Here is a 24225-nt window from a genome sequence, read left to right as displayed (position 1 = left end):
AGAGACAACAAGAGATCATTTGGCGAAAATTTTTCAGTACAAAAAAGGTTGCTTTGTTGTAGCAATTCGTTGATGTTTCTACCTAAGTCCCGGTCCACGCTAGAGTGATTTCATTGAAAAAATTGCATGAAATTATGCGTCTCTAGATCGACTTCCATAGTAGAGTAAAATCATAAAATTGCTGTAGTAGGGAATTCGAGTTAAGAACGCCTAATTTCATGAAATTTTTTAATGAAATTCACTCTAGTGAGGACCGGGACCATGGCAGAACTACCAGGTAGTGGTATCACACCAGCTGATCGAATATGAAAAGTCAAATCCCTTTATAAAAAAAATTATTTTTGTTGTAATTTCCCCAACAACATAAAGAAAGTTTTGACATAACATATTCAAAATTTTACGATGCCACTACCTGGGTAATTGTGCCATGACCGGGACTAAAGCTCTCGGCACATATGATGCGTTGAGCGTCGCGGTACAACAACTACATGAAAAAAAGTGTAAGTGATTCCAAGTTTTTTGAAAAACAACAATATGGCTGACGCATTGAAGTTAAACATAATTTAAACGCGTGGGACACGCGTTGTCCCAAAAAAGTTAAATTATGTTTAACTTTAATGCGCCAGCCATGTTGTTGTTTTTCAAAAAACTTGGCATCACTTACACATTTTTTATGTGGTTGTTGTAGCGCGACGTATGTGCCGAGCGCTTAAACGGACCATGACACAATTACCCAGGTAGTGGTATCGTAAAATTTTGAATATATTATGTCAAAACTTTCTTTATGTTGTTGGGAAAATTACAACAAAAATATTTTTTTATAAAGGGATTTGACTTCTCATATTCGATCAGCTGTTGTGATACCACTACCTGGTAGTTCTGCCATGAAACGGACCGTATGTGCCGAGGGCTTAAGTAAAGCCCTAAACACATACAACGTTTGAGTAATATTTTGTGCCATTTCTGGCAGAAGAGCAAAGAAAAAATTAAACTTGGCCGACTTAGCAACACTTTGTCTTTTATTCATCTACCAGAAATAACACAAAACTTTACTCAAACGTTGGATGTGTTTACAGCTTAATTGTACCATGCAACAGTTGCTGCAATTTTACAATTCCTTTTTTATACCCTCAGCCTTTAGGCTAAGGAGGGTATATACACTTTGATACGATGAAAATGTGCCTCATCGAAATAATGGTTTTAGACCCCAAGTATGTTTGGACGAAATGTGTTTCAGACAATTTTGAGTCGATCTAGCCGTGTCCGTCCGCCTGTCTGTCTGTCCTGCTGGCTGGAGCGCACGATAACTCTCGAACGGATGAACCGATTCGGTTCAAATTTTGGCTTTCGTAATATTTTGCCCAAACTTAGTTTAAGTTCGAAGATGACCTACATCGGTCCACTCCTTCCGATACCTCCCCCACAAAAGTTCGAAAATGTTCGGAAAGTTTGTGCGCACGATAAATCTTGAAGGGAGTGACCGATTTGGTCCATACTTTGTATAACGTAAACTTTTTTACCAGAGTAATATGAGGTTCCAATATGGTCTCAATAGGTCCACTCCTTCGGGTATCTCCCACACAAAATTTCGGAAAAGTTCAGTTTAGGGCCATCTCTCGAATCGCTTTAGTTTTTGTTTTAGCAACTTGTATTCACTGCCCTCCATACGACGGTACAAGTTGCATCAGGGGCAAGTCCACACTTCCTCAGAAAATAGCCTGAAAGTTGCAAAAAACCCCTATGACAACGTGTGAGGTGGTTGAAGCGCAAGATAACTCTAGAAGGGATCTGCCGATTCGGTGCAACATTTAGCCTTAGTAATATTTTGTCCAAACATAGTTTACGTTCGAAGATAAGCCATATCGGTCCACTCCTTCAGGTACCTCCCCCACAAAAGTTCAAAAAAGTTCGCAAAAATTGTTCGTACGATAACTCTTGAAGGGAGTGGCCGAATTGGTCCATACTTTACATATCCTAATATATCTTCCTGATATAGATCAGGTTGAAATATGGACTACATTTGTCCACTCCATCCGGTACCTCCCACACAAAATTTCGGATAAGTTCACTTTAAGACCTGCTATCGAATCACTTTGATTTTTGTTGAAGAAACTTGCATTCGCTACCACAATAACGATGGTAAATGTTTTTTGAGTGGCAAGTCCATACTTTTTGAGCAAACATCCCGAAGGTTGTAAAAACCCTATATGGCACCATATGTAGCGGCTGGAGATCCACTTCCATAATGGTCAATGTAGATCCATTCCTTTTAGTATCTCCTCCGCAAAAGTTTTGATCTCTATCCTAATGATTATGCCCAACATTTTTAAAACCCTCTAAATACATAGGTTTTTTGGGAAAAAATGTTTCAATATATACAGGCTGAGGGTATATCTCTGTCGGCAAAGCCGACTGATACTTTTTTACTTGTTTCTTATGTTTAACAGTAGTGGGATTCTCTAAAGCTGTAAACACATCCAACGTTTAAGTAAAGTTTTGTGCCATTTCAGTTATCATTATTCTTCTACCAGAAACAACAAACGTTGTATGTGTTTACAGATTAAAGGTAGAAACACAATGAAATACGCCGCTATTTCACGATCAGTTTCATGTAAAAGACTAAAGCAGGCAGCATTTGAATTAGGTAGTACTTGGCCATTAGGCTTTTACATGAAGCTGAGCGTGAAAAAATCGGCGTATTTCATTCTGTTCACACCTTAAAGGCCTGGGTACATAAGCCGCTCGGCTTTCTTGCTTAATTCATTTCTGGTAAAAGACCAAAGACCAATTTCGACCTAATTGAAATGTGGTTCTGACATTTCTTTATTCCTCTACTAAAAATTAATTAAGTAAGAAAGCCGAGCGGCTTACGTGTCGAGGCCTTAACGCATTTGTTGGTTACCAACAAAAATCGGTAAAATTAAAATTCAAAATTATGAATCATGGTATAAGTAAAGAGGTAGATTTAAATGAAAAAATCTATAGAACCCTTGTTTTTCCTGAATTCATAAAACTCATGGTATAAGTAAAGAGGTAGATTTAAATGAAAAAATCTATAGAACCCTTGTTTTTCTTGAATTCCTAAAACTTCAAAATAAAAGCAACAAGTGGGTTTGTTTACAATGCATTTTTTGAGCATTTTATAAAAAACGCGAAAAATGAATGAAGAGTTAAGTTTTCTCCACATAATCGAGTTGTGAATATGATAAACCGATTGTTTCAATGCAAATCTCACCAATTTCTTCCATACAAATGGTTTAAAAACAATTTTAAAAATCATTGAATTCGATTGTTTTTAAAATTGTTTGGCATATTATTCAAACAACCCACATACATACACAGTTTGTTTATATTGTTTTGAAGTTTTAGGCATACTCGAATGAAAAAATTTAAATTGACATAAAGCTTTGGCTAACCTTTCTTATTAAACCATGATAAAACTTCAAAATCAGTAAACAAAAAGGCAACAAGTGGGTTTGTTTAGTCGATGGTCAGATTAGCAAGGTTTCTTGAAACCAATTTCGTTAAAATTTCTTTTCAAGTTTCGTTAGTGTCCACACACGTTAACGTGAAATTTCAGATTTTTTCGTGTCCTCTTTATTTTACCATCCGCGTTTGTTGTGTTTCTCATACCAATAAAAACAAAACAAACATAAATAAACTAAAAACACCACAAACTAATTAACATTTATAATTAAATTAATATTAATACATAGTTAAATTTTCGCTATTTCATTAATTTATTGTTTTTATTAAATCTTTTTATGCTTGCTTTGTTCTTAACGTTTGCTTGAGAAAATAAAAATGAAAGAAAATGGAAGAAAAAATCTTGCAACGAACAACAAGAAGAGGCAACACAACAAACACAGAAAACCATGTACATGGGTTTCACTACTTCATACCCCTCGCCTATAAACTTGACGTCGCCATGTTGAAATCGTGCTAGTCTGACCATCGACTTACAAAATACCAATTTTGAGCATTTTATAAAAAACGGGAAAAATAAATGAAGGGCCAAGGTTTCTCCACATAATCGAGTTGTGGATATGATAAAATGAAGGATTTCTTCTATACAAATGTTCTAAAGACAATTTTGAAAATCATTGAATTCGATTGTTTTTAAAATTGTTGGCAAACATCACACACACATACAAAGATTGTGTATATTGTTTTGACGTTTTAGGAACAGTCGAAAGAAAAAAATTTAAATTGACGGGAAGCTTTAGCTAACCTTTATTATTAAACCATGTTATGAATAAAATGTAAAAATAAATTGATAGTGCTTGGCGACAACTTTATTTTAGTTGCTAACTTACCGACTAATTTCGTTAATTCACGAAATTACAATTATTTTAATTTTACCGATTTTTGCCGGTAACCAAAAAATGCGTTAGAGAACCCCACTATAGAAGGGTTGCATTTTTCTGAATTTTTGTAACAAAACGTACTTTGTGAACAAAAATGTACTATTCATGTATTAAAACAATTGAATTGCATGTAATAAAAAATAAAACTGTGTATTTTTATAGCCCTACACCATCATGTGGGGAGGGTTTTGGCCAAAAAGTTTGTAACGCATCGAAATAATGGTCGTAGACCATAAATATGTATGTGTACCAAAATAAATATCTCGACGAGCTGAGTCGATCTGGCTATGTGTGTCCGTCCGTCCATCTAAACCTTGTAATCACGCTATAGGTCGCAATTTTAATCCGATCGTCACCAAATTATGGGTTTTGTTGAAGGTCCCGGAGGGGAAGAAGCCTATTGATTTTGGTAATGGTCGGTTTCAGGGGTCGGAATGGGCAAAAAACTTATTTGGAGACAAAGTCAACATTTTATTTCAAAGCGAATATCTCCGCTTCTATAACACTGTGCAACAAGGTTTCTGTGCGGTGGAAAATTCCTTTTGGAGATGAAAGCCCTTAGTGAGTATATTAAGAACCCAAAAGGAAATTTTCCCCATAGGTCAAGTTTCTGAGATATCGCGCGATGAATTTTTTGAATTTTCGCCTATGATGCTTGAGAAAATAGCTTTATATCTCTGTTTGCCGTTATTGTAGCTTCGTTTTGAGATTACATGTCTTCAGTCAAATCGAATGGCGAATCTTTTTGTAGAACATTTCATTCTTCTAACTCAATTCCTTTCATGTCCTTTTCGTCCTTTCTTTCTTGAACCGTAGTAAAAGTACCACAAGATGAGATTTTACAGCATCCAAATATTCCACAAAAATGTTGCTCAGAGAATTTTAGGTACGGTTCTCATTGACAACTAACCGATATTGTCACGTTTTCATTGTCTTTTTTGTCATTTACCCGGAAGGACAGTTATGCCATAGGTGAGTTATAGCGAAATGGAATTTATGTTACGGGTTTATTGTCGTGCTCTTAATGTTCATCAAGTATGTATGCATCACGCCATAACTCAGAAGTTTGACCTATGGCATAACTGTCCTTCCGGGTTCATAATATTAACTTCATCGACTTTCATCGGCAAAAAGAATATTTCACCCACCAAGCTTTGATCTTCATATTTACGCGCAGTGATATTTTTCCTTAAAAACGGTTCAAGAATACGGGTTTTTTGTTTTAGCAGCGAACTCAGGTAAGATGGTGTCAAAAAATTTATTTTCCCTGATTGGCAATTTTATTAGCTTTCTAATGGTATACATATAAGCTTAATCGGTTACTTAAAATCGGTACAAAATCCGGGTTTTATATCGCTATATCCGGTTCAAAATATTAGATAACCGGATCTATTTTCCAAGAAAATTTGTCATTAACGTGTTCAGCATATCGGGAGCTATATATGGTAAATATTTCAGATACATCCCAGATGTCAATATAAGCGATAACCAATGTGTATGTCTACCTACCAATACATACCAAATAACGAATATACAGAAAAACAAACCAAAGGGTTTTTCTGAACAAAAACCGGGTAAATGTCAAAAAAGACAATGAAAACGTGACAATATCGATTAGTTGTCAATGAGAACCGTACCTAAAATTCTCTGAGCAACATTTTTGTGGAATATTTGGATGCTGTAAAATCTCATCTTGTGGTACTTTTACTACGGTTCAAGAAAGAAAGGACGAAAAGGACATGAAAGGAATTGAGTTAGAAGTATGAAATGTTCTACAAAAAGATTCGCCATTCGATTTGACTGAAGACATGTAATCTCAACACGAAGCTTCAATAATAGCTCATTTAGATTAGCCATAAATCCTCGACTAGATTTAATAAATCCAGTAAAAATCTCATTGCATTTAGATATACGTTTTGGAGGATTTAAATGGTAGTCAGCTGATTTTTGTTCATAGCACAATTACCAAGGTAGATACATCAGCCCATCTGAACGAATGTGAAACGTCAAAAGAATTTTTTATAAATTGAATTCGTCTCAAAAAACATACGTCAAATCACAAATGTATTGTTTAATACTGAAAATGTTAGCACATTATGCTACTAATGCTAACTAAAGATCAACTAAAGAATTATTTTATCGCAGTTTGCCCATCTAAAATAAATAAACGAATTATTTTATCGTTTAGACATCGTAAATATTAGTCTTGGTTGATTAAAATCAACTTTGTACATCAAAACAAATTTAATTTTTCCCCCTTGTTTACAAATTTTTACATTTTAAACTATTTTTAGTGTAGCAATTCACCGATGCATCTACCTTGTTTCTTGTGCCAGCTTGCAACTTTTTGTATTTTCTAGCAACATGTTGCAAAAAACAGAGTTGTATACGAGGATTTATGCCAGATTTAAAACAAATCCACTCAATAGGAGGATTTATTATTGTATGGGAAATCTGGTAGATTTTGGCTGGATTTAGCAAATAAAACCTGATAATGCGCTAAATCCGGCTAATGGTGTCATATCTAAATGGCATATAACGGCAAACAGAGATATAAAGCTATTTTCTCAAGCATCATAGGCGAAAATTCAAAAAATTCATCGCGCGATATCTCAGATACTTGACCTATGGGGAAAATTTCCTTTTGGGTTTTTAATATACTCACTAAGGGCTTTCATCTCCAAAAGGAATTTTCCACCGCACAGACCTTGAGTTCCAATTTGTGGCACAGTGTAATGGGTATATCAAAAGCAAAATGAATTTGACATTTGAGAAGCAAGCGACGACTGATTCTGTTTCTACCTTGAGGGATGATGAACCCAGCTACTTGCATGTAGTAAACAAGTGGAAGATGTCTTCAATTAACACGATATTCTAAAGGCCTGCGTACATAAGCTACTCTGCATTATAGCTTTCCTGCTTCATTTTTGACATAATAAAAATAAAAGAATAAAGAGGGCTGAAGAAATTTCGAACTGAGTTGCCCTTTTCTTTTTTATTCTTTTATCAGAAGTAAGCAGGCAAGGCAGCTTATGTACGCAGGCCTTAAGGGCCTGTTTCACTTGGTAAACTTCTCCCATCTGAATTGTTTTTTGTGTCTGAAGTAAAGTAACGCTTTTCGAGTAAAAAGTGGTAAAACTTTAAGATTCTTGAACGTAAAGGAACAGGGGTCTAATTCTCGAATCCGTTATCGAGCGAGTTTTTGTTCGAAGACAAATTACGAACGATCGAAATTTTTGGATTCCCTTGTACGATCGAAATTATTTAAAAAATTTATCGATACATACGGTTATCGAACGGTGAATCATATGGTAAACACAAAATATTACACACAAACAAGTTGTTGTGCGGCAAGTTTCTCGTAAAATGAAATGAAAACATGAAAATTTTATAAAATAATAGAAAATTGTGAAAAATTAAAAGTAATTGTGATCTGAAATAAATTCCACTATGTGAAAATATAAAAATCGCATTCTGGCATTGGAAAATATATTTTTAATTTTTAAGAAACATCCCGTTTTTGTCTATTTTTTTTTACTCATTTTATTGAAAAAAGTATTTAGTATGTGATTTTGATTAATTTTATTGCAAAATGTTTCATTAAAGTTCGTTTTGTGCCACAAAAATAATCATTTCGACAGCAGATGTGTGGCGGGCAAAAACTCGCAAGATTCCACTCGAAAGTGTATTCGACAACGGATGCCGTAATCCAAATACTGAAAATATCGATCGAAATAACTCGATCACGTATACGAGAATTAGGCCCCAGAGCTACTATGTCGAAAGAAAATGAATGGGAACGAAAAACACCAATATTGGCAATATTGACTTTGTGTTTGCTTTTAAACTACTACAAAATTTAAAAATTATACACGAGTTTAGTTGTTTTTATTTTAGAGGTAGTTTACACTATCTATCAATTGCTCTGTTCCTTTACTTGCCTGAGGTTACCATTTCTTACCATTTTTAACCTGTAAAGTGTTCCCCTATTTTTAATAGCATACAATTTATATGATAGCAGTTTACCACTTTTACCATTTTCTGCCACTGTTACCATTTTTAAAAGTAAAGGAACAGACCAAATGTCATATCACACGTAATAAAAACATTCCATATCTACCCACCCACGCAGGCAATGTGGAGACGTAATTTTATTACGTTTTTGCTGTTGTGGACGCACAAAGTAAATTGCGTAAGGGAAATCCCCAACATTGGACATTTTAGCGACTATATAATGATGGAAAATTTCATATCATATGACATTTACATCCCAGCAAAAAAATTTGGAAGTTGTGCAATTGGAGTTATGATTTCACAACATCTTTCGATGTACTCCAACAGAGTTATGAAAAATGCACTCCGTACAATACATTATGTACTTGATCATCGTATAAGTGCATATTCTAAACCAAGTTTAAGATAGTATCTAAATTTAGCCGCTTCATTATCTCCCCACGACCTCCGCTTAAACGCTTTTTAGACTGGAAAAACTGGAAGCAATTTCTTTGGGTAGAAAATGCTCAAACCGATTTTTCGAAATATGTTTGACGATTAGTTTACAATGAAGTAAAGAAAACACAAAAACCAAAAAAAAAGTGAGCGCTCTAAACACATCCAACGTTTGGGTAAAATTTTCCGCTTGGAATTGACGTCCGAAAATTTATCTTGTTCTAATTCTCTTTATGTTGCCCACGCTAAGTTTTGGGCTTCAAAGTAAAAAAAAAAAATATTTTGACTCCGGTGTTATTCACTTTTCATTGTTTACATGTCATACAAACACATTGACTCATTTTTGAAGTTATTCTTTCTTGTTTCTCAACAATTCGTACAAATTTGTACAAGTTCAGTAACTTCTTGTAATCGGCTAAGGTCTTTTGCATTGTACTGAAGAGTAAACGAACAACATCCAGTAACAATTTGTAAAAATTTTGAGTAAACGAACACACTGAATGTTTAGGGATAGGTAATGGAAAGCAATAATCGATTTGTAGACTTTTCGTTTTTGATCTAAAACTAAAAATTCGATTTTTCGGTCTGGCGATTATTTCACTTTCGACTTTTTCATAACCGCAGAAAATTGATTATGGTCGATTATTCGTCGACTTTCGAGTTTTCTTCTGAAAATCGGCACAAGATAATCGAATATGCGATTTCCCTCCAACCAAAAGTTGACCACGATTTTAAGCGGGGTACACACGATCAGTTTTGTTTGTCGTTTTGTCGGAAATATCGATAAATGTCAAACTGTCCAACAACCAAAAGTCGAAAAATCAATTCTGTCATTTTTTACCTGCAGAAATTTTGCTGGTAGCCTGTGGTAGAAGAGAAAGCCATTTTAGCTCTCTCTCCACTCTCACTCTCTTAAAAATTGCTTCCAGTTTTGTCACTTTTCGGGGCTAAGGAACGCTTTGCAGGTTAAAAATGGTAACAAATGGTAAAAATGGTAACCTCAGGTAAGTAAAGGAACACAGCTAATATTTTGTGGTTGCCTGATGACTGACGAAAATGACTTTCGATTAATCGGTTATGGGTACTTTACACGATATGTTTTTAGCATATGGCTTGTCACTTTTTAAATACAAAATGTATATGCAAAGTGACAACCCACATGTAAAAAAACATATCGTGTAAAGTAACCATTAGTTTTTGCAGTTAAATGTCTAAAGCGGGGTACATACGATCAGTTTTGATTGTCAGTTTTGCTCAAATAATAGGTTGCTTGCCAGTGTGGCAACTTACCTATCCCTAATTATCTTATATTTTTAAATTTCTTAAATGTTTAGCGCCGAACAAATGTTATTGTTTACATAAAACATATGGCTGACGACGGCGTTATCAAAAGTTTTATGTGTGTTAGCAACGCCCAACGTAAATCGTCGACGAACTACACAAAACTTCAAAATAAAAGTTGGATGTGTTTAGGGCAAATGTATTCTTCTTTGGCACGGCGGTGCCGAAGTTTTTCGGAAATTTACATATATACGACCCGAATGCATAGAAAGAGCGTACGAAAGAGAGATAATGCTTTGATTTGTTTTTGTTTTGTAGCGTGCGTGCATAAAAACACACTAAAGGCCTGCGTACATAAGGTGCCTCGCCTGCTTACCTTCCTTGCTTCTAATAAAAGAATAAAAAAGAAAAGGGCAACCTAGTCCGAAATTTGCTCGGCCTTCTTTATTCTTTTATATTTATTATGTCAGAAATGAAGTAGGAAGGCAAGGCAACCAGGCGAGGCAGCTTATGTACGCAGGCCTTACCACACAATTATAAGTTGGCAATAGTTTGAATACATTCACATTTTGATCTGTTCTCTTTTTGGTCACCCATGGTTTTGCGCTAAACAGTGAAATAAAAAAAGAAAATTGAATTTGTTTGTTTTTGACATTATTGCCAGATCTACAATTTTTCGTCCCTTTACTTTTGACATTTCCTTCTTTGCAACTTTTACTATTAAAAAAGTAAAGGAACAAAGCTATTGTATGAAAATGACAACCATGGTAGAATAATTCATAGGTAGGCCACAGCTAACAGCTGATTACAATTTTTTTCTTTTTATGGCTTCTTCTGTCAAAAGCAGGGTTGACATTTCTTACTGTTGTTGACATTATACAATAATAAAGGTAGATGCATCGGTGAATTTTCACTGTAAGATATTATCTTAAAATTAAGAACAAGGACAACAAATTCTATTAGCATTGGCAAAATTAAATTGGTTAATAGTGATACTTGCGAAATAACGATTTGTAAAATATTGATTATAATTGAAATTTGTTCTGAAAGTACGGGAACGGAAAAACTACAAATATTGTAAAAATTCTAGCTGCAATGTCAACGTATATATAAAACAGTTGCCTGCAATCTTGATGATTGATCAGCCAAAATTGTCAAGTAGAAGATAATAGAAGCGAATGACATTTTTGTTTTCACTGTCGTAAGTTTGGGTATAACTTTTGCTATTTTTGGAAGTCTTTTCTAGCAGTACTGGAACAGACTAAATTTCTGCAGCATACCTAGTGATTTTTATATTTTACTTTATTTGTTGCTTTTATCATAAACAGTGAAGTTCTAAATTCCATATGTTTTTGTAAAATCGGCTAACTCTGCAGATACATCTACCTTTATTATTGCTGCATGCCATTTGACGTTTTAAGCCATGGCTACAGGGTTGTGTTTTTCAGCGATTTTCATACCTGGCCTACCTATAATTTATTGTACCATGATGACAACCTTATAGCCCGTTTAGACTAGTCATTTTAAATCGACTCGATTTCTAAATCCAACTTTCAAATCCTAGTTGTTTAGACTAGTCTAAAATGATATAAGATGCCAGTCAGCTGATCTTTGTTTACATATACATACGCGAATTTGCAAAAAGAATTGCTTGAAAATTAAAAATGGAATGGAATACTGCAAAAAATAATCTGACAAATTGCTATTAAATACGTTGTTTACAATTTATATTAAATTAAAGCTTCATCCATTTTATTTTTGTTTAATATTTTTTCTATTTTTCCGCTTCTGTTTGTTTGTGTGTGTTTGTGTTTACAGTTATTTGAAAAATGTAAATAATAGGGTTATGACTTTTTTACAACCTCACATCCCTGTGTCATATTTTGATGAGCTTTTGCATAAGATTAGATAAAATCTTAATTACAAGGTGATTCGATAGAAAAAGCTCACGCACAAAAAGCTTTTAAAGTTTTTATAGATGAGCTTTTTGCAAAACAATTGGAGTCACTTTAAGCACATAAATAACTCAAAACAATCGTTAAAGCCACAGGACATATTCAGAATGACATAAGCTTTTGTTTCTCACCAATATTATCGTCATATTATTACATACATATACATATATCATATATAGTTTTATTCCATGTATCACATCCCAGTTGTTCTATAAATAGCAATTGTCTACTTTGACATAGGCATGTAACTAGTTACTCATTGATCCTAGTTACTTTACACCCAAAAATGGCACACAAAATAGCCTATAGCCTGCTTTTGCCACTAAAAATGGGCTTCCCTGCCTATCATGTCAATTCACTAGTTACAGGTAATGCGGCGTGTAATATATTGACTATTTTATAGACTACCGATGGATAGTGTAATCGACAATGTTTCTCTCTTGTAATCTCTTTTCAACATTATTTCTTTTTTTTAAAAAATATTCTGTCATTTTGTTTATTCATAATTAAAAAAATTATTGATGCGTTTGTTGTGAAAAAATTTAAGATGCAAAAAAGAACGTGTTACGAGCTAAATCATAGAAAGGATGATTAATTTAAGAAGAATATTTATAATATATATGTGGTAAGTATTGATACATATGTATCTTGACACAATTCATTATCGCGCCATTTCATTAAACTTCTATACATTTTATTCCAGGAACTGTTTGAATGATTTGAAGGACGCAGAAGAAAAACATTCCGAGGACCATAATTCGCTGTATCATGTAGTCGAGTGTATGACTAGGATCAAGATCTATATGTATAGAAGATTATATTGTCCTTTGTAAAATATTTGCACTCCATGTAATAAAATAAATGACTTCAAGTTACTAGTATTTTTGGCTATCATTTCTGAGTACCGAATTGACTGGTTACTGGTAATGCAGTGAAGGGACAATTGGGTTTCCCAAGACTATCGATTTGACTGGTTACTGGTGATGCAATGAAGAGACGATTGTCTCTCACACGACTATCGAATTGGGTGGTTACTGGTAATGCAGTGGGGGGACAATAGACCCCTTCCTATGACATCCCCATGTTAAATTCACCAGTCTATAGCATTGCGAGTAGATTGGGTGGTAACTAGGGGTGTTTACCAATAGCCAGCAAAATTGCTAGTTATTCCCTAGTTACCCGAACAACTGGGATAAATTGAAAGTGCTTTGTGCGGGACCTTTTTCAATATTTAAATGGTATAAAAATTATTTTAGTCATTAATAGGCAAAATGTCGCTTATTCGTGTAACAGGAAAAAAATGTTGGAGCAAATTTTTAATAGGCAAAAGTTCATTCACTCTCGCTACAGGAACTCATTTTTGAGAAAAAAGGTCAAAAAGTCATAACCCTAGTAAATAAACGACACATGAACATAGTTGCCAATTTTGGTACAGACTGCAATAGTTACATTTTTAGGAGCAAAAAGCAGTGTTGTATATCAAAATATTTCGATTTAACATTTGATTTAAAACAAACCCAAGTTTTGATTTGATTTAATTTTGTATGGTAAATCAGGTTGGATTTGGGTGGATTAAGCACTTAAATCGAGATAATGCCCTTAAACCACTCGATTCCAACTTCCAATTCCATTGCCTAAACGTCAAACGAAATCCAATGGATTTGAGATGAGTTTTCATTTCACGTATACGCAAAGGAATTGACAGTTGAAATCGAGTGGATTTCGTAAATGTAAACCAAGCAATAGTCTAAGAGGTAGTTTACACTATCTATCAATGTCATATGACACGAAAAAAAACCATTCCATATCTACCCACGGAAGCAATGTGGAGACGTAGTTTTTTGCATTTTTGCTGGTGTGGGCCCAAAGAGTAAATGTCGTATGGAAAATCTCCAATATTGCAAATATTAGCGAATATATAACGATGGAAAATTTCATGTCATATGACATTTACATATAGTGTAAACTACCCCTAAGCTGTTCGCTTTCTTGATTTCACTCTCATGTGATATCTGACAAATAAATGGCGTATGTATTTTGCCAAAACTGATTATTTAGGTGATAGTGTAAATGTGGCCTAGGTATACTTGTTAGAAATATTTCACGTAGCACCATCTAGTTGTCATAGCTTGTGATTTATGTTTATGGTGTAAATGTTGTACTATCGCCCACTGGATGTCGCAGTGGCAGATTATTGTGTTATTTAAGCTGATTCTCAAACATTCCTTGTTTAGTCATTTCATCAACCAAATACTTTTATAAGAAAACAAATAAAGCTTAAACAAAGTTCTTATACCAAACAACAAAAAATACAGATCGGGCTGAGAGAAAGCTGGTCGAAAAATCTTAGCACTTGGTTAGTAGAAAAGTTTCAAACTTGAATTCAGTTTATTCGTAACTCTTACGGTTTTAAGCCACATTTAGCGGAAGAATGCGATTGTATGTTTCGTTGTTTCGTGTTGACGACCGTTAATGAAGAAAATTACAAAAAAAAACAAAACCAACAACAGCAAACGAACGAATACGACGGCTACGAGACGGGTGTATGAAACATGTGTAGGTTCAAATGCAGCAACAATTGCAAATACAACATACTTTAAGATACTCTCCCTCCACCTTCAAAATGAAATAAAATCAAACAAAATAAAGAAATAAATTAAATAAGAAATAAAAGAGTGAAAAAACAACACAAAAAAAAAAAAAAAAAAAACGAATAATAAAACAAATAATAAAATAACAACAAATACAATGAAAACAGTTTTTGAATACATTGAAAATAGTTTTTGTTAACACAGACAAGACGTATGGAAAAATGTTTTCTATGCCGATAGCCAAACAAGAGTAACAAGAAAATTTGTGTTAAGGCAATGGAAATGTATTGCATGGAAAATATGTGTAATGTGAAATAAGAAAATGAAAAGATAAAATGCCAATGTGTTGGAGAAAATCCAAAAAAAGTGTTTAACATAAGTTTTCACTGATTTGAATATTCAATGGTGATGGAAAACATGAAATATAGTGCATGCATTTGTAATAAATATGATGAAGGTTGAAAGATATATCTATTTCAATATATTAAAAGATAATCAACATTTCAAATAATACAAATTCTAGTACAATATTTAAACGAATTTATATAAATTTATTTTAAGAAAATATTGTTGTTTTTTTCTAAATAAAATGTCTAAAATTCATTGTGTCTAACAAGTACCAGTTTCTGCATTACTCTCATGGTGTGAGTTCCATTTGGTCGGATTTTGAGTGTTTGAGAGAAATAGGGAGCAGTTTTTTCTAAATCAAAACCAAATTAAAAATCACATAAAATAACACAAATATGTGAAATAACAACAACAAGTTAATTTATAACACCTACACTGGCTACACCTGTTTCTCGGAGTTGTATTTTTTGTTATTGTTCTATGTGTGCTCTTCTCTGCTCTACCCTCTCTCATGTTGATTTTAATGTTATTTTTAGTAGAGCATGTTAAAAAAAATTAGTAAATATTGACAAGTGTTTCAAAAATAATTATTTTATTAATTTTCAGTGATTTTTTCTAATACATGTGTCTTTATTCTTCTTCTTCTTTCATTTATTTTCTTAGCCAAATGTTAAATTTGTTAAAATAATTCCCAAAAAGAGTTTTAATATAAAAAAACGAAATTGTTCTAAATAATAATACCCAATTTAAAAAATATTTCCAACGAAATAAAATTAAATGTGTTCGAGCGGGTTATTTTTTTGTTAAGTTAAGAAAACAAATCCGTGTTATGTGCCTTTTAATGTCAAATCTCTTCGTTTTCCGCATATCATTTTGTTTATTCACCCATTCAGAATTCATGGCTTGAATATTGTTTGGAGCTGTTCAAAATTACAAAGTTGGATTATATTTTCAAATGGCAGTGAAGGTGAGTTTAGATTAGTGTTGCATTTAGTTAAAAATAATTGTAATGAATATATACTTACGTAAAATAATTATAAGTGCAAACTAATATTGTGATATTTATTGTCGAAAACAAAATATACTTTCAATATTCTTTTTACATTATAGTTAGTGCTTACGATTGCTTTTAAAATATAAAATAAAATTGTACTCTTAGTAATTTCATATTAAAAAAATTCGTTTTTTTTTTAAAAAATTATAATATTGAACAAAATTGTTGTACATTTAATAAGATATTGTATTGCTCTTGTGGGTTCGGACTTGTTGTAACCTTCGTGTCATAGAGCCGACTTGGTTTCTTAAGGTGTTAGTGGTGATATACTTCTATTCCGCCAATACTGCACATTTAGATTCTTTCAGCGTCGTCGTGTACTGCTTTAATTTGCGAAAACTTTGGCAGATAGTATGCCAAAAGGTCGTCAATGGTTTTATGGCCATGAGTTACAGATGGCCACTCCAATAACGGTACATTTCGTGCCTTTAAAGAGTCCTTTGTAAGTCGAACAACGCGGATAGTGGCATTATCCTGCTGGAAAGTCCAATTATATTCATACAGTTCTCCAGCTAAATCTATTAAATTGTTCTCTAACAACTCAACATACTATGCTTCGGCACTAATTTTTGTCGGAACAAAACTTAAATTAGACTTTTGTCAAGCTCCGAATGCAGCGCATGCCATAAGCGAACATTCCCGAAAAATTCCCAATTTCAGTTCATTTTCATATATATATTTGTCTTATAAGTCGAACTATGAAAAGATTTCAATTCCTCTCTTTTGTTGCTTTACTTTTTCAATATCGAATACCTATTTCGCCTTCCACTTTTTTACTCCATCGAAGCCTTGGCCTCCCATTTCTGCGGGTTCAGCATCACTCATTCTTTTGCCATGGCCTAGCCAAGGCAATCGTTGCATCTCGATACGTCTAACCTACGTATATTGATGTGCCGTTGTATAGCCGATACAGCTCGTAATTCAGGAATCAGGAATGGTTCAGGAATCGATTTTCCTGGCCAAAACCGCATTTTTTTGTCGTCACAGATTGTTAATTTCTATTTGGGATTCGATGGTAAACATATTGAAACTCAGGAAAACAAAATTAAATTAAAATATTGAAAGGTGTGGGCGTGGTGAGCTCCTAAAGACGAACATTTTTTTCGCAATTTTGAAAAATTTCTTGAGAATTTTGAAAAATTTCTCTGAAACTGTAACAGATATTGGGTTCATTGTTTTTTTTTTTGTTAGGTAGGTAGGATTGTTGTCAATGAAGTACCATAGCGTTTATACGAAGTGAATTATTTACTTTTCCTCCGTTACTAAATTTTAGTGAAATTCCAACTTTAGTGGACTAAATCTTTTAGAGAACACCTTGGAACAATGTTCCATTTTCACAGAACGAAGCCCGAGGATGTTCTTTTACAGCCCATATATTATTTTGTACAAGTCCCATTCCGTCCGTTTAACAATATTTTAATTTTTTTGAAATTAAATGGATGAAATTTTGTGTTTTTTTTCATATAAATTATAGATTTTTTTAAATTGACATTTTTTAATATATGTGAGTTTTTTTATAAGAGTTATATGAGTTTTATGAAAACCCAAGGAGTATTTTTTATAATTTAAAAAAAAACTTATTTTTTTTTTATTTTTAAATTTTTTCCAATTTTTTTTTAATTTTTTGTTTTCTTTTTATGGTTTGTTTATTGGTGTTTGACTATTTTAAGTAGTTAGAACTAACCAACAAGCAGTTTTTGAAAATAACAAATATTGTTTGTGACGAAATTAAAAAAATTTAAAAACTTCAACTAAAAGTCCATGTTTACTGCACTTTTTGTGGAACCCCACTTTGCCCGTTCCATTTTTTCTCATTTTCACCCGATTCAAGAACCCCACTTTGCCCGTTCCATTATTTCTCATTTTTACCCAACTCAAGAACCCCACTTTGCCCGTTCCATTTTTCTCATTTTACCCGATTCAAGACTCGACTTTGCCCGTTCCATTTCTTTTCTCATTTTCACCCGATTCAAGACTCGACTTTGCCCGTTCCATTTCTTTTCTCATTTTCACCCAACTCAAGAACCCCACTTTGTCGTTCCATCTTTTCTCATTTTCATCCCATTCAAGACTCACGGTGCGCCTTTACTAACTTTAAATGATAGGTGCTTACACCTGAGAAGTTTTTGCGGATTCTGAAACAGCAATTTTCATAGATGATAAAAATCCAAAAACAAGAAAAAATCGCTGAAGGTATTTTTAAATAATTTGCGGTCAAAGTTCACAATTTTGGGTTTATCTTGGGTTTTCAGGCTTTTACTTGGAAGTGACAAGTCCTATGGACATGGTACTAAAGAATCTGTTCTTGCAGTGAAAATCCTCTACAACATCTTCCTTAGTCCATTTCGATAGAAATTGCGATTTCCAAGCAAAATCTCAAAAACCTAAAATAAACCCAAAAATCCCTTCAGCGATTTTTTCTTGTTTTTGGATTTTTCTCATCTATGAACATTGCTGTTTCAGAATCCGCAAAAACTTCTCAGTTGTAAGCGGTTTTTATTTAAAGTTAGTTAAGGGGCACCGTACTTGACATTGTTTATAGACTTGTACAATCTAGTTCATTTGAAAGATCTAGTTCAATAGTTCAGCTCTTTTAACTGAGCTAGTTCAGGAATCTAGTTCATAGTTCACTATCCAGTTCAATCATTCGGATCATAATCGTTCAATCAAACGCATACATACACCAAATAGAAACAAACAATAGCAAAAAACTTATGTTGAGTGTGTGTGTGTTTATTATTATTTTTTTCTATCCAGAACAAGGCACATTCAACATGGGAATATGTGGAATTTGTTGTGTTTTTGAAGAAATCTTCAGTTTCGAACAGCTATTCATTGTACCTTGATCCAAAACGTAAACAAACTCATCACATTACGAAGGCATCACTTAACACTGACGACGGCGTAACTTTATGAACTAGACTGTGAATCGTTCGTTCGTTGATCGTACGGTCGCCGACTGATTATAGTTCAATGAACTATATCGACTGATCTAGTTCATACGCTCTATTCAATGAATCGTTCAATTGAACTAGTTCGTTCATGAACTATACAACTCTAATTGTTTAGTAAGGAGGCAATACAGTCAGTGTATTGTCCCAATTTGAACTTCTATATCTAAAAAAATGGTAAAACCTACGAAAATACCATTAAAGCCAATCCTGTAGAGAATTTTCACTGCTACAATATTTTCTTTAGTCTGATAACGATAGGCCTTGCAGTTTTCAAGCAAAATCGTGAAAACCTAAAAAAACCTAAAAATGTGAACTTAAACCGCGATTTATTTGAAAATCCCTCCGGCGATTTGTTTTTGTTTTTTGATTATTCTCATCTATCAATATTGTAGTTTCAAAATCAGCTGAAACTTCCTAGGTGTGAGCACCTTTCATTTAAAGTTAGTTAAGGCGCACCGTGAGATATTTTCATTTTTGTTTTGTGTTCGATAGATATATACATATTCAGCCTTCCAATGAAAACATTCGAATTCTATCCTTTCAAAAGTTACTAAGTTTTGACCAGGAAAAAAACGATTCTGAACGTTATTCACCATCAACGCTTATTGGCCCGTAGATATTTCGAAGAAATTTCTCTAAAAGATATCAAACACTGCTTTATCTGCATGCGCAAGTACATATTTAGACTTCGGAACCACACAAACATAAGCATTGGTACCAAGCAAAACAAAAAAAAAAAACATCAAATAATGGTTTTTTATCGTACTTTTTGGTAGTCGTAACTACTTAAAAAAATCGATAATCCGGGAACCTCCATTATCCGTGATAGAAAAGAAATGTTGGGCTTTTTCCATTTCTTCTATTGTTGGTTATAAACTTCATTACCCGGGAGTAAAAAACCCGTTTACAATTAATTTGATTAAGCAAACAAAAGGTAAACAAACGAAAACTGGAAATTCTCCTGAATTACACAATTTGTGTATTTATGGTATCACAAAAACCATGGGACAAAGTCAATTCAGATGAATCTGATGATGATATTATGTATCCTTCTAAAATTTGGTGGATTACCGTAACAAATTTAATAAAAAATGCAGATTTTCATATTATTGTACAATATTATCGCCTCGATACCAGTAATTTGGCATTGTTGCCGTTTACTGCCAGACACACTTTATGAGTTCCACTTTCGATTTTTTAATACCCTCAGCCATTAGGCCACGACCAAAAAGTACCTCATAGAAATAATCGTTTTAGACCCCAAGTATGTTTGGACGAAATCCGTTTCAGACAATTTGAAGTCTATTTAGCCATGTCCGTCCGTCTGTCTGGGCCACATTGGTCCACTCCTTTGGGTACCTCACTCACAAAAGTTCAAAAGTTTGTGCTAAAATGGTGCGCACAAAACCTCTTTTTTTGGTCCATACTTTGTATATCGTAATATGTCTATCTGACATAGATTAGTTTCGAAAATGGGTGCACTCCTTCGATTACCTTCCATACAAAATTTCAAAAAAGTGCAGTTTAGGACCTGCTCTCGAATCTCCTTGATTTTTTTGCAACAACTTGTATTTGCTGTCAACATTACGGCGGTTCAAGTTTTTTAAAATGGCCCGAAAACGGATCAACCTTTTCTTTGCAAATTTTTATTGAAGGTGCTCTTGTGGTCCTGTTAACGGCGATATTATGTTTTTCGTGGGGAAGTCCATGGGTAAGTATTGGTCCAAAAGATCTACATTATACTGTGACCAACTAAAATGACTCGAGGGTGCGATGTCTGTCGCCAAAGGGTGTACATTGACAGTTGGTTGAAATACCTCGGAATATCAGTAGGAGTCGCGCAATTATGTTGTATTTCTTCACAATAAGATAGAGTTTGACACAAACAACCTTGACGGGTACAATCGATTGCTTCTGATTCTGATGGAAGATGGAACCTTGATGTGTTGGTCAATAAAATGACATTTCTGCAAACAAATCCGCTGTCTAAAGGTTAGGAAATAGGCTCCACTTTCAGAGGTTTGCGGCTGTTTGCGCATAGTGGGCAATACATTGCCATTGTGCTGATATGGTATCGGTAAGAGGAGAGCTTTGATTAAGCAATATGGCCAGTTAAATGGAAAATGCTGTGGCTATCTGTTGTGATAGCAGGATGTCCAACTTCCGTGTTGTGTTTGTTCGTACTTTCAATACGTACATTTGATCGGATACGTACCTTTGTTGCAACAAGATGGTGATCCGAGTCTATGTTTGCACCTCGGAAAGATCATGCATCCAACACGCGCGATGAATGTCTTCCATCTATCACAGCATGATGAATTTGATTACTTCTTCATTGATCTGGAGACAGCCAGGTGCCCTTATGAATACCGAGATGATTAATTCTGGTATTGCTAACTACCATGTTTTTTGCAGCTGCAAAGTCTATCAGCCTCATACCATTGTCAGATGTTTCACTGTGGAGACTGAAATTCCCGACTGTTGGGCCAAAGATATTCTGCTTTCCAATTTTGCCATTAAAATCGCCTAAAATAATTTTAATGTCATGGCCAGAACAACGGTCATATGTTTCTTCTAAGCGATCGTAGAATAAATATTTGGTCGGTTTGTACTTGTCTTCGGTTGGAGGATGAGCGCAGATAAAGCTTGAAGAATTTTGCTTTTATCCGTATTGTAGCAAGTCTTTCATTCACTGGGGCCTTCTTCTTTCTTCTTTATTTGCCTGTTCGTCATACGAATTTTAGCGATCAATACAATTACAATAAAAATTCGATTTTAAATAAAAATAAAAATATTAGATAAATTCATAAATTGTTCACAATATCGGCAAATATGTCTCTACTTCTGGCAGCACTTATGTCTCTACTTCTGGCAGCACTTCACTGGGGTGAATGACCAGATATTTTAGCCTCTGACCAACTACAAATCCGCAACGAAACTCATGCTTTACGTCATGGCAGCTCTAATACAGTGCGTCACCATTAGGTGTTGTTGCGACGCCTTTCCCAATCCATCGTATTTCCTGTATGGTAGTAATGTCGGCCTTGTACTTTTCAAGTACATCTGCCAATGCGTAAACTGCTCCTTCTCTATGAAGGTGAGGATTCGCAGATTGTGGTCCTTAACACGATTGCGGGGTTCGTCAACTTTAGAGGGGTTTGTTTTTCTTTTCTTTTGTTTTTTTTTTCATAGTATCTAATTGAGGCTATAAAGTATATCCACCACGTAAACCAATCAAAGTAGGCTGTTTTTTCTAGGGGGGAGGGATACTAACCCGACGCCCAAACCCAAGGTTTTAACATTCTTATGGGTGAACGCGCGGCCCATGTTAGCTCACTACCTTTAACGGGTGTTAAAGGCACCTTCCTTTACGGCGGTACAATTTTTTTCTTCGGGCGCAAGTCCATACATACTGAAATAATGGCCTAAACGCTCCAAGAAACCCTGACAAATCCGCAAGACAACTCTCGCAGGGAGTTTCTGATTGGTCCAAACTTTGCACATTGTATTATTTCATCTTGTCATGTATCAGGTTGGTATATGGAATATATCATTCAACTCCTTCCCGTACCTCAGACACCAAGTTCGGAACAAGTGACGATTAAGAGCTCCTCTCGGATAGTTTTTAGATTTTTTCGGTAGGTTCTTCTAGCGTAACCTTTACAACGGTAATTTTTTTTTTTCCCGGAGAAAGCCCGAACTTCGACTATGACTACCAAAAAATACTATAAAAACCCATTATTTGGTAATGATTTTTTTTGCTGGCGTCTACACCTAAATTTATGGGCATAGGTGCTTTCATGGCAGAAAGAAAATTAAAAATTTCAAAAAATACTAAAATGGTACTTTTTTCATTGTAAAGGTGCTATTGTTATTTTTTAAGACAAAATAAAAAGCATTTTATTCAGCAAGAAAAAACAACAACAGTCTTATATCTATGAAATCTATAGAGTGTTGCAAAATCGTATATATTTGTATACCATTCTGGAAAATATAATTAAACATTGTCATTCCGATTGTCACACATCGAAGTATTCGTCGGGGATCATATAAAATATATAACTATGTCCGTCCGTTCGCAATATTTAAGATAGATATTTTTAATGGGAACAAAATGTTCAATTAATTACTCCAAAGATGTTTGGTATTGAAAATGGGCTCTATCGGTTCACGTTTTGATATAGCCGCAATACAACTGTACGTCCCGATTTTATACCCTCAGCATTTATGCTAACGAGGGTATGTACACTTTCATACGGGCACAATGTGCCTCATCGAAATAATGGTTTTAGATCAAAAGGATGTTTGGACTAAATTCGTTTCAGACACTTTCGAGCTGATTTATGCATGTCCGTCTGTCCGTCGGGTCGACCGATTCGGTCCAAAATTTGGCTTTCGTAATATTTTGTCCAACCTTAGTTTAAGTTCGTTCGTTCGTTAAGTTAAATCGGTTCACTCCTTCCGGTACCTCGCCACAAAAGTTCGAAGTTCTTGAAGGCAGTAACCGATTTGGTCCATACTTTGCACATCGTAAAATTTCTACCAGACTTAGATGAGGTTCCAATATGGACTGAATCGGACCACTCCTTCGGGTACCTCCCACACAAAATTTCGGAAAAGTTCAGTTTAGGACCTGCACTTGAATCGCTTTAATTTTTGTTGTAACAAATTGTATTCACTGCCCCCCATACGACGGTACATTTTTCATCAGGGGCAATTTCATACTTCCTGAGAAAATAGCCTGAAAGGTGCAAAACCCCCTATGACACCGTGTGTAGTGGTTGGAGCGCAAGGCCAAAATTTGGCCTTCGTAATATTTTGTTCAAATTTAGTTTAAGTTCGAAGATAAGCCATATTGGTCCATTCCTTCAGGTACCTCCCCCACAAAAGTTCAAAAATGTCCGGAAGAATTGTGCGCACGATAATTCTTGAAGGGAGTGACCGATTTCGTCCATACTTTACACATCCTTATATATCTACCAGATGTATATCAGGTTTGAATATGGACTGTATTTGTCCACTCCTTCGGGTACCTACCACACAAAATTTCGGAGAAGTTCACTTTAAGACCTGCTCTCATATTGATTTTTGTTGAACCAACTTGCATTCGCTGCCTTAATTACGACGGCAAAAGTTTTTTTTTTCAGGGACAAGGCCACACTTCTTGAGAAAACTTTGTCATATATTGTCCAAACTTATTTTCAGTTCGAAGATGGGGAACAACTT

At 34.4% G+C, this 24225-nt stretch overlaps 1 protein-coding gene across 4 annotated transcripts in view; it reads left to right on the top strand.

Annotated features, from left to right (window-relative positions):
* Positions 1–14437: 14437 nt before the first annotated feature.
* The window catches only part of Tie (Tie-like receptor tyrosine kinase), a 234581-nt gene continuing 224793 nt past the window's right edge, over positions 14438–24225 (top strand). The window contains exons 1-2 of one of the 4 annotated variants that reach the window (XM_073987735.1): positions 14438–14491; positions 15655–15958. The gene's annotated coding sequence lies outside the window, so the exon portion shown is untranslated. Of the gene's footprint in view, positions 15101–15654; positions 15959–24225 lie in introns of all 4 variants that reach the window. The other 3 variants (XM_073987737.1, XM_073987734.1, XM_073987736.1) reach the window with 3 other exon arrangements.

The sequence above is a fragment of the Musca autumnalis genome, unplaced genomic scaffold (assembly GCF_047663935.1).
Source record: "Musca autumnalis isolate F117 unplaced genomic scaffold, ASM4766393v1 scaffold_4, whole genome shotgun sequence".
Lineage (NCBI taxonomy): Eukaryota > Metazoa > Arthropoda > Insecta > Diptera > Muscidae > Musca > Musca autumnalis.
The sequence above is the reverse complement of the archived record's forward strand: the minus strand, read 5'-3'. Positions and strand labels throughout refer to the sequence as shown.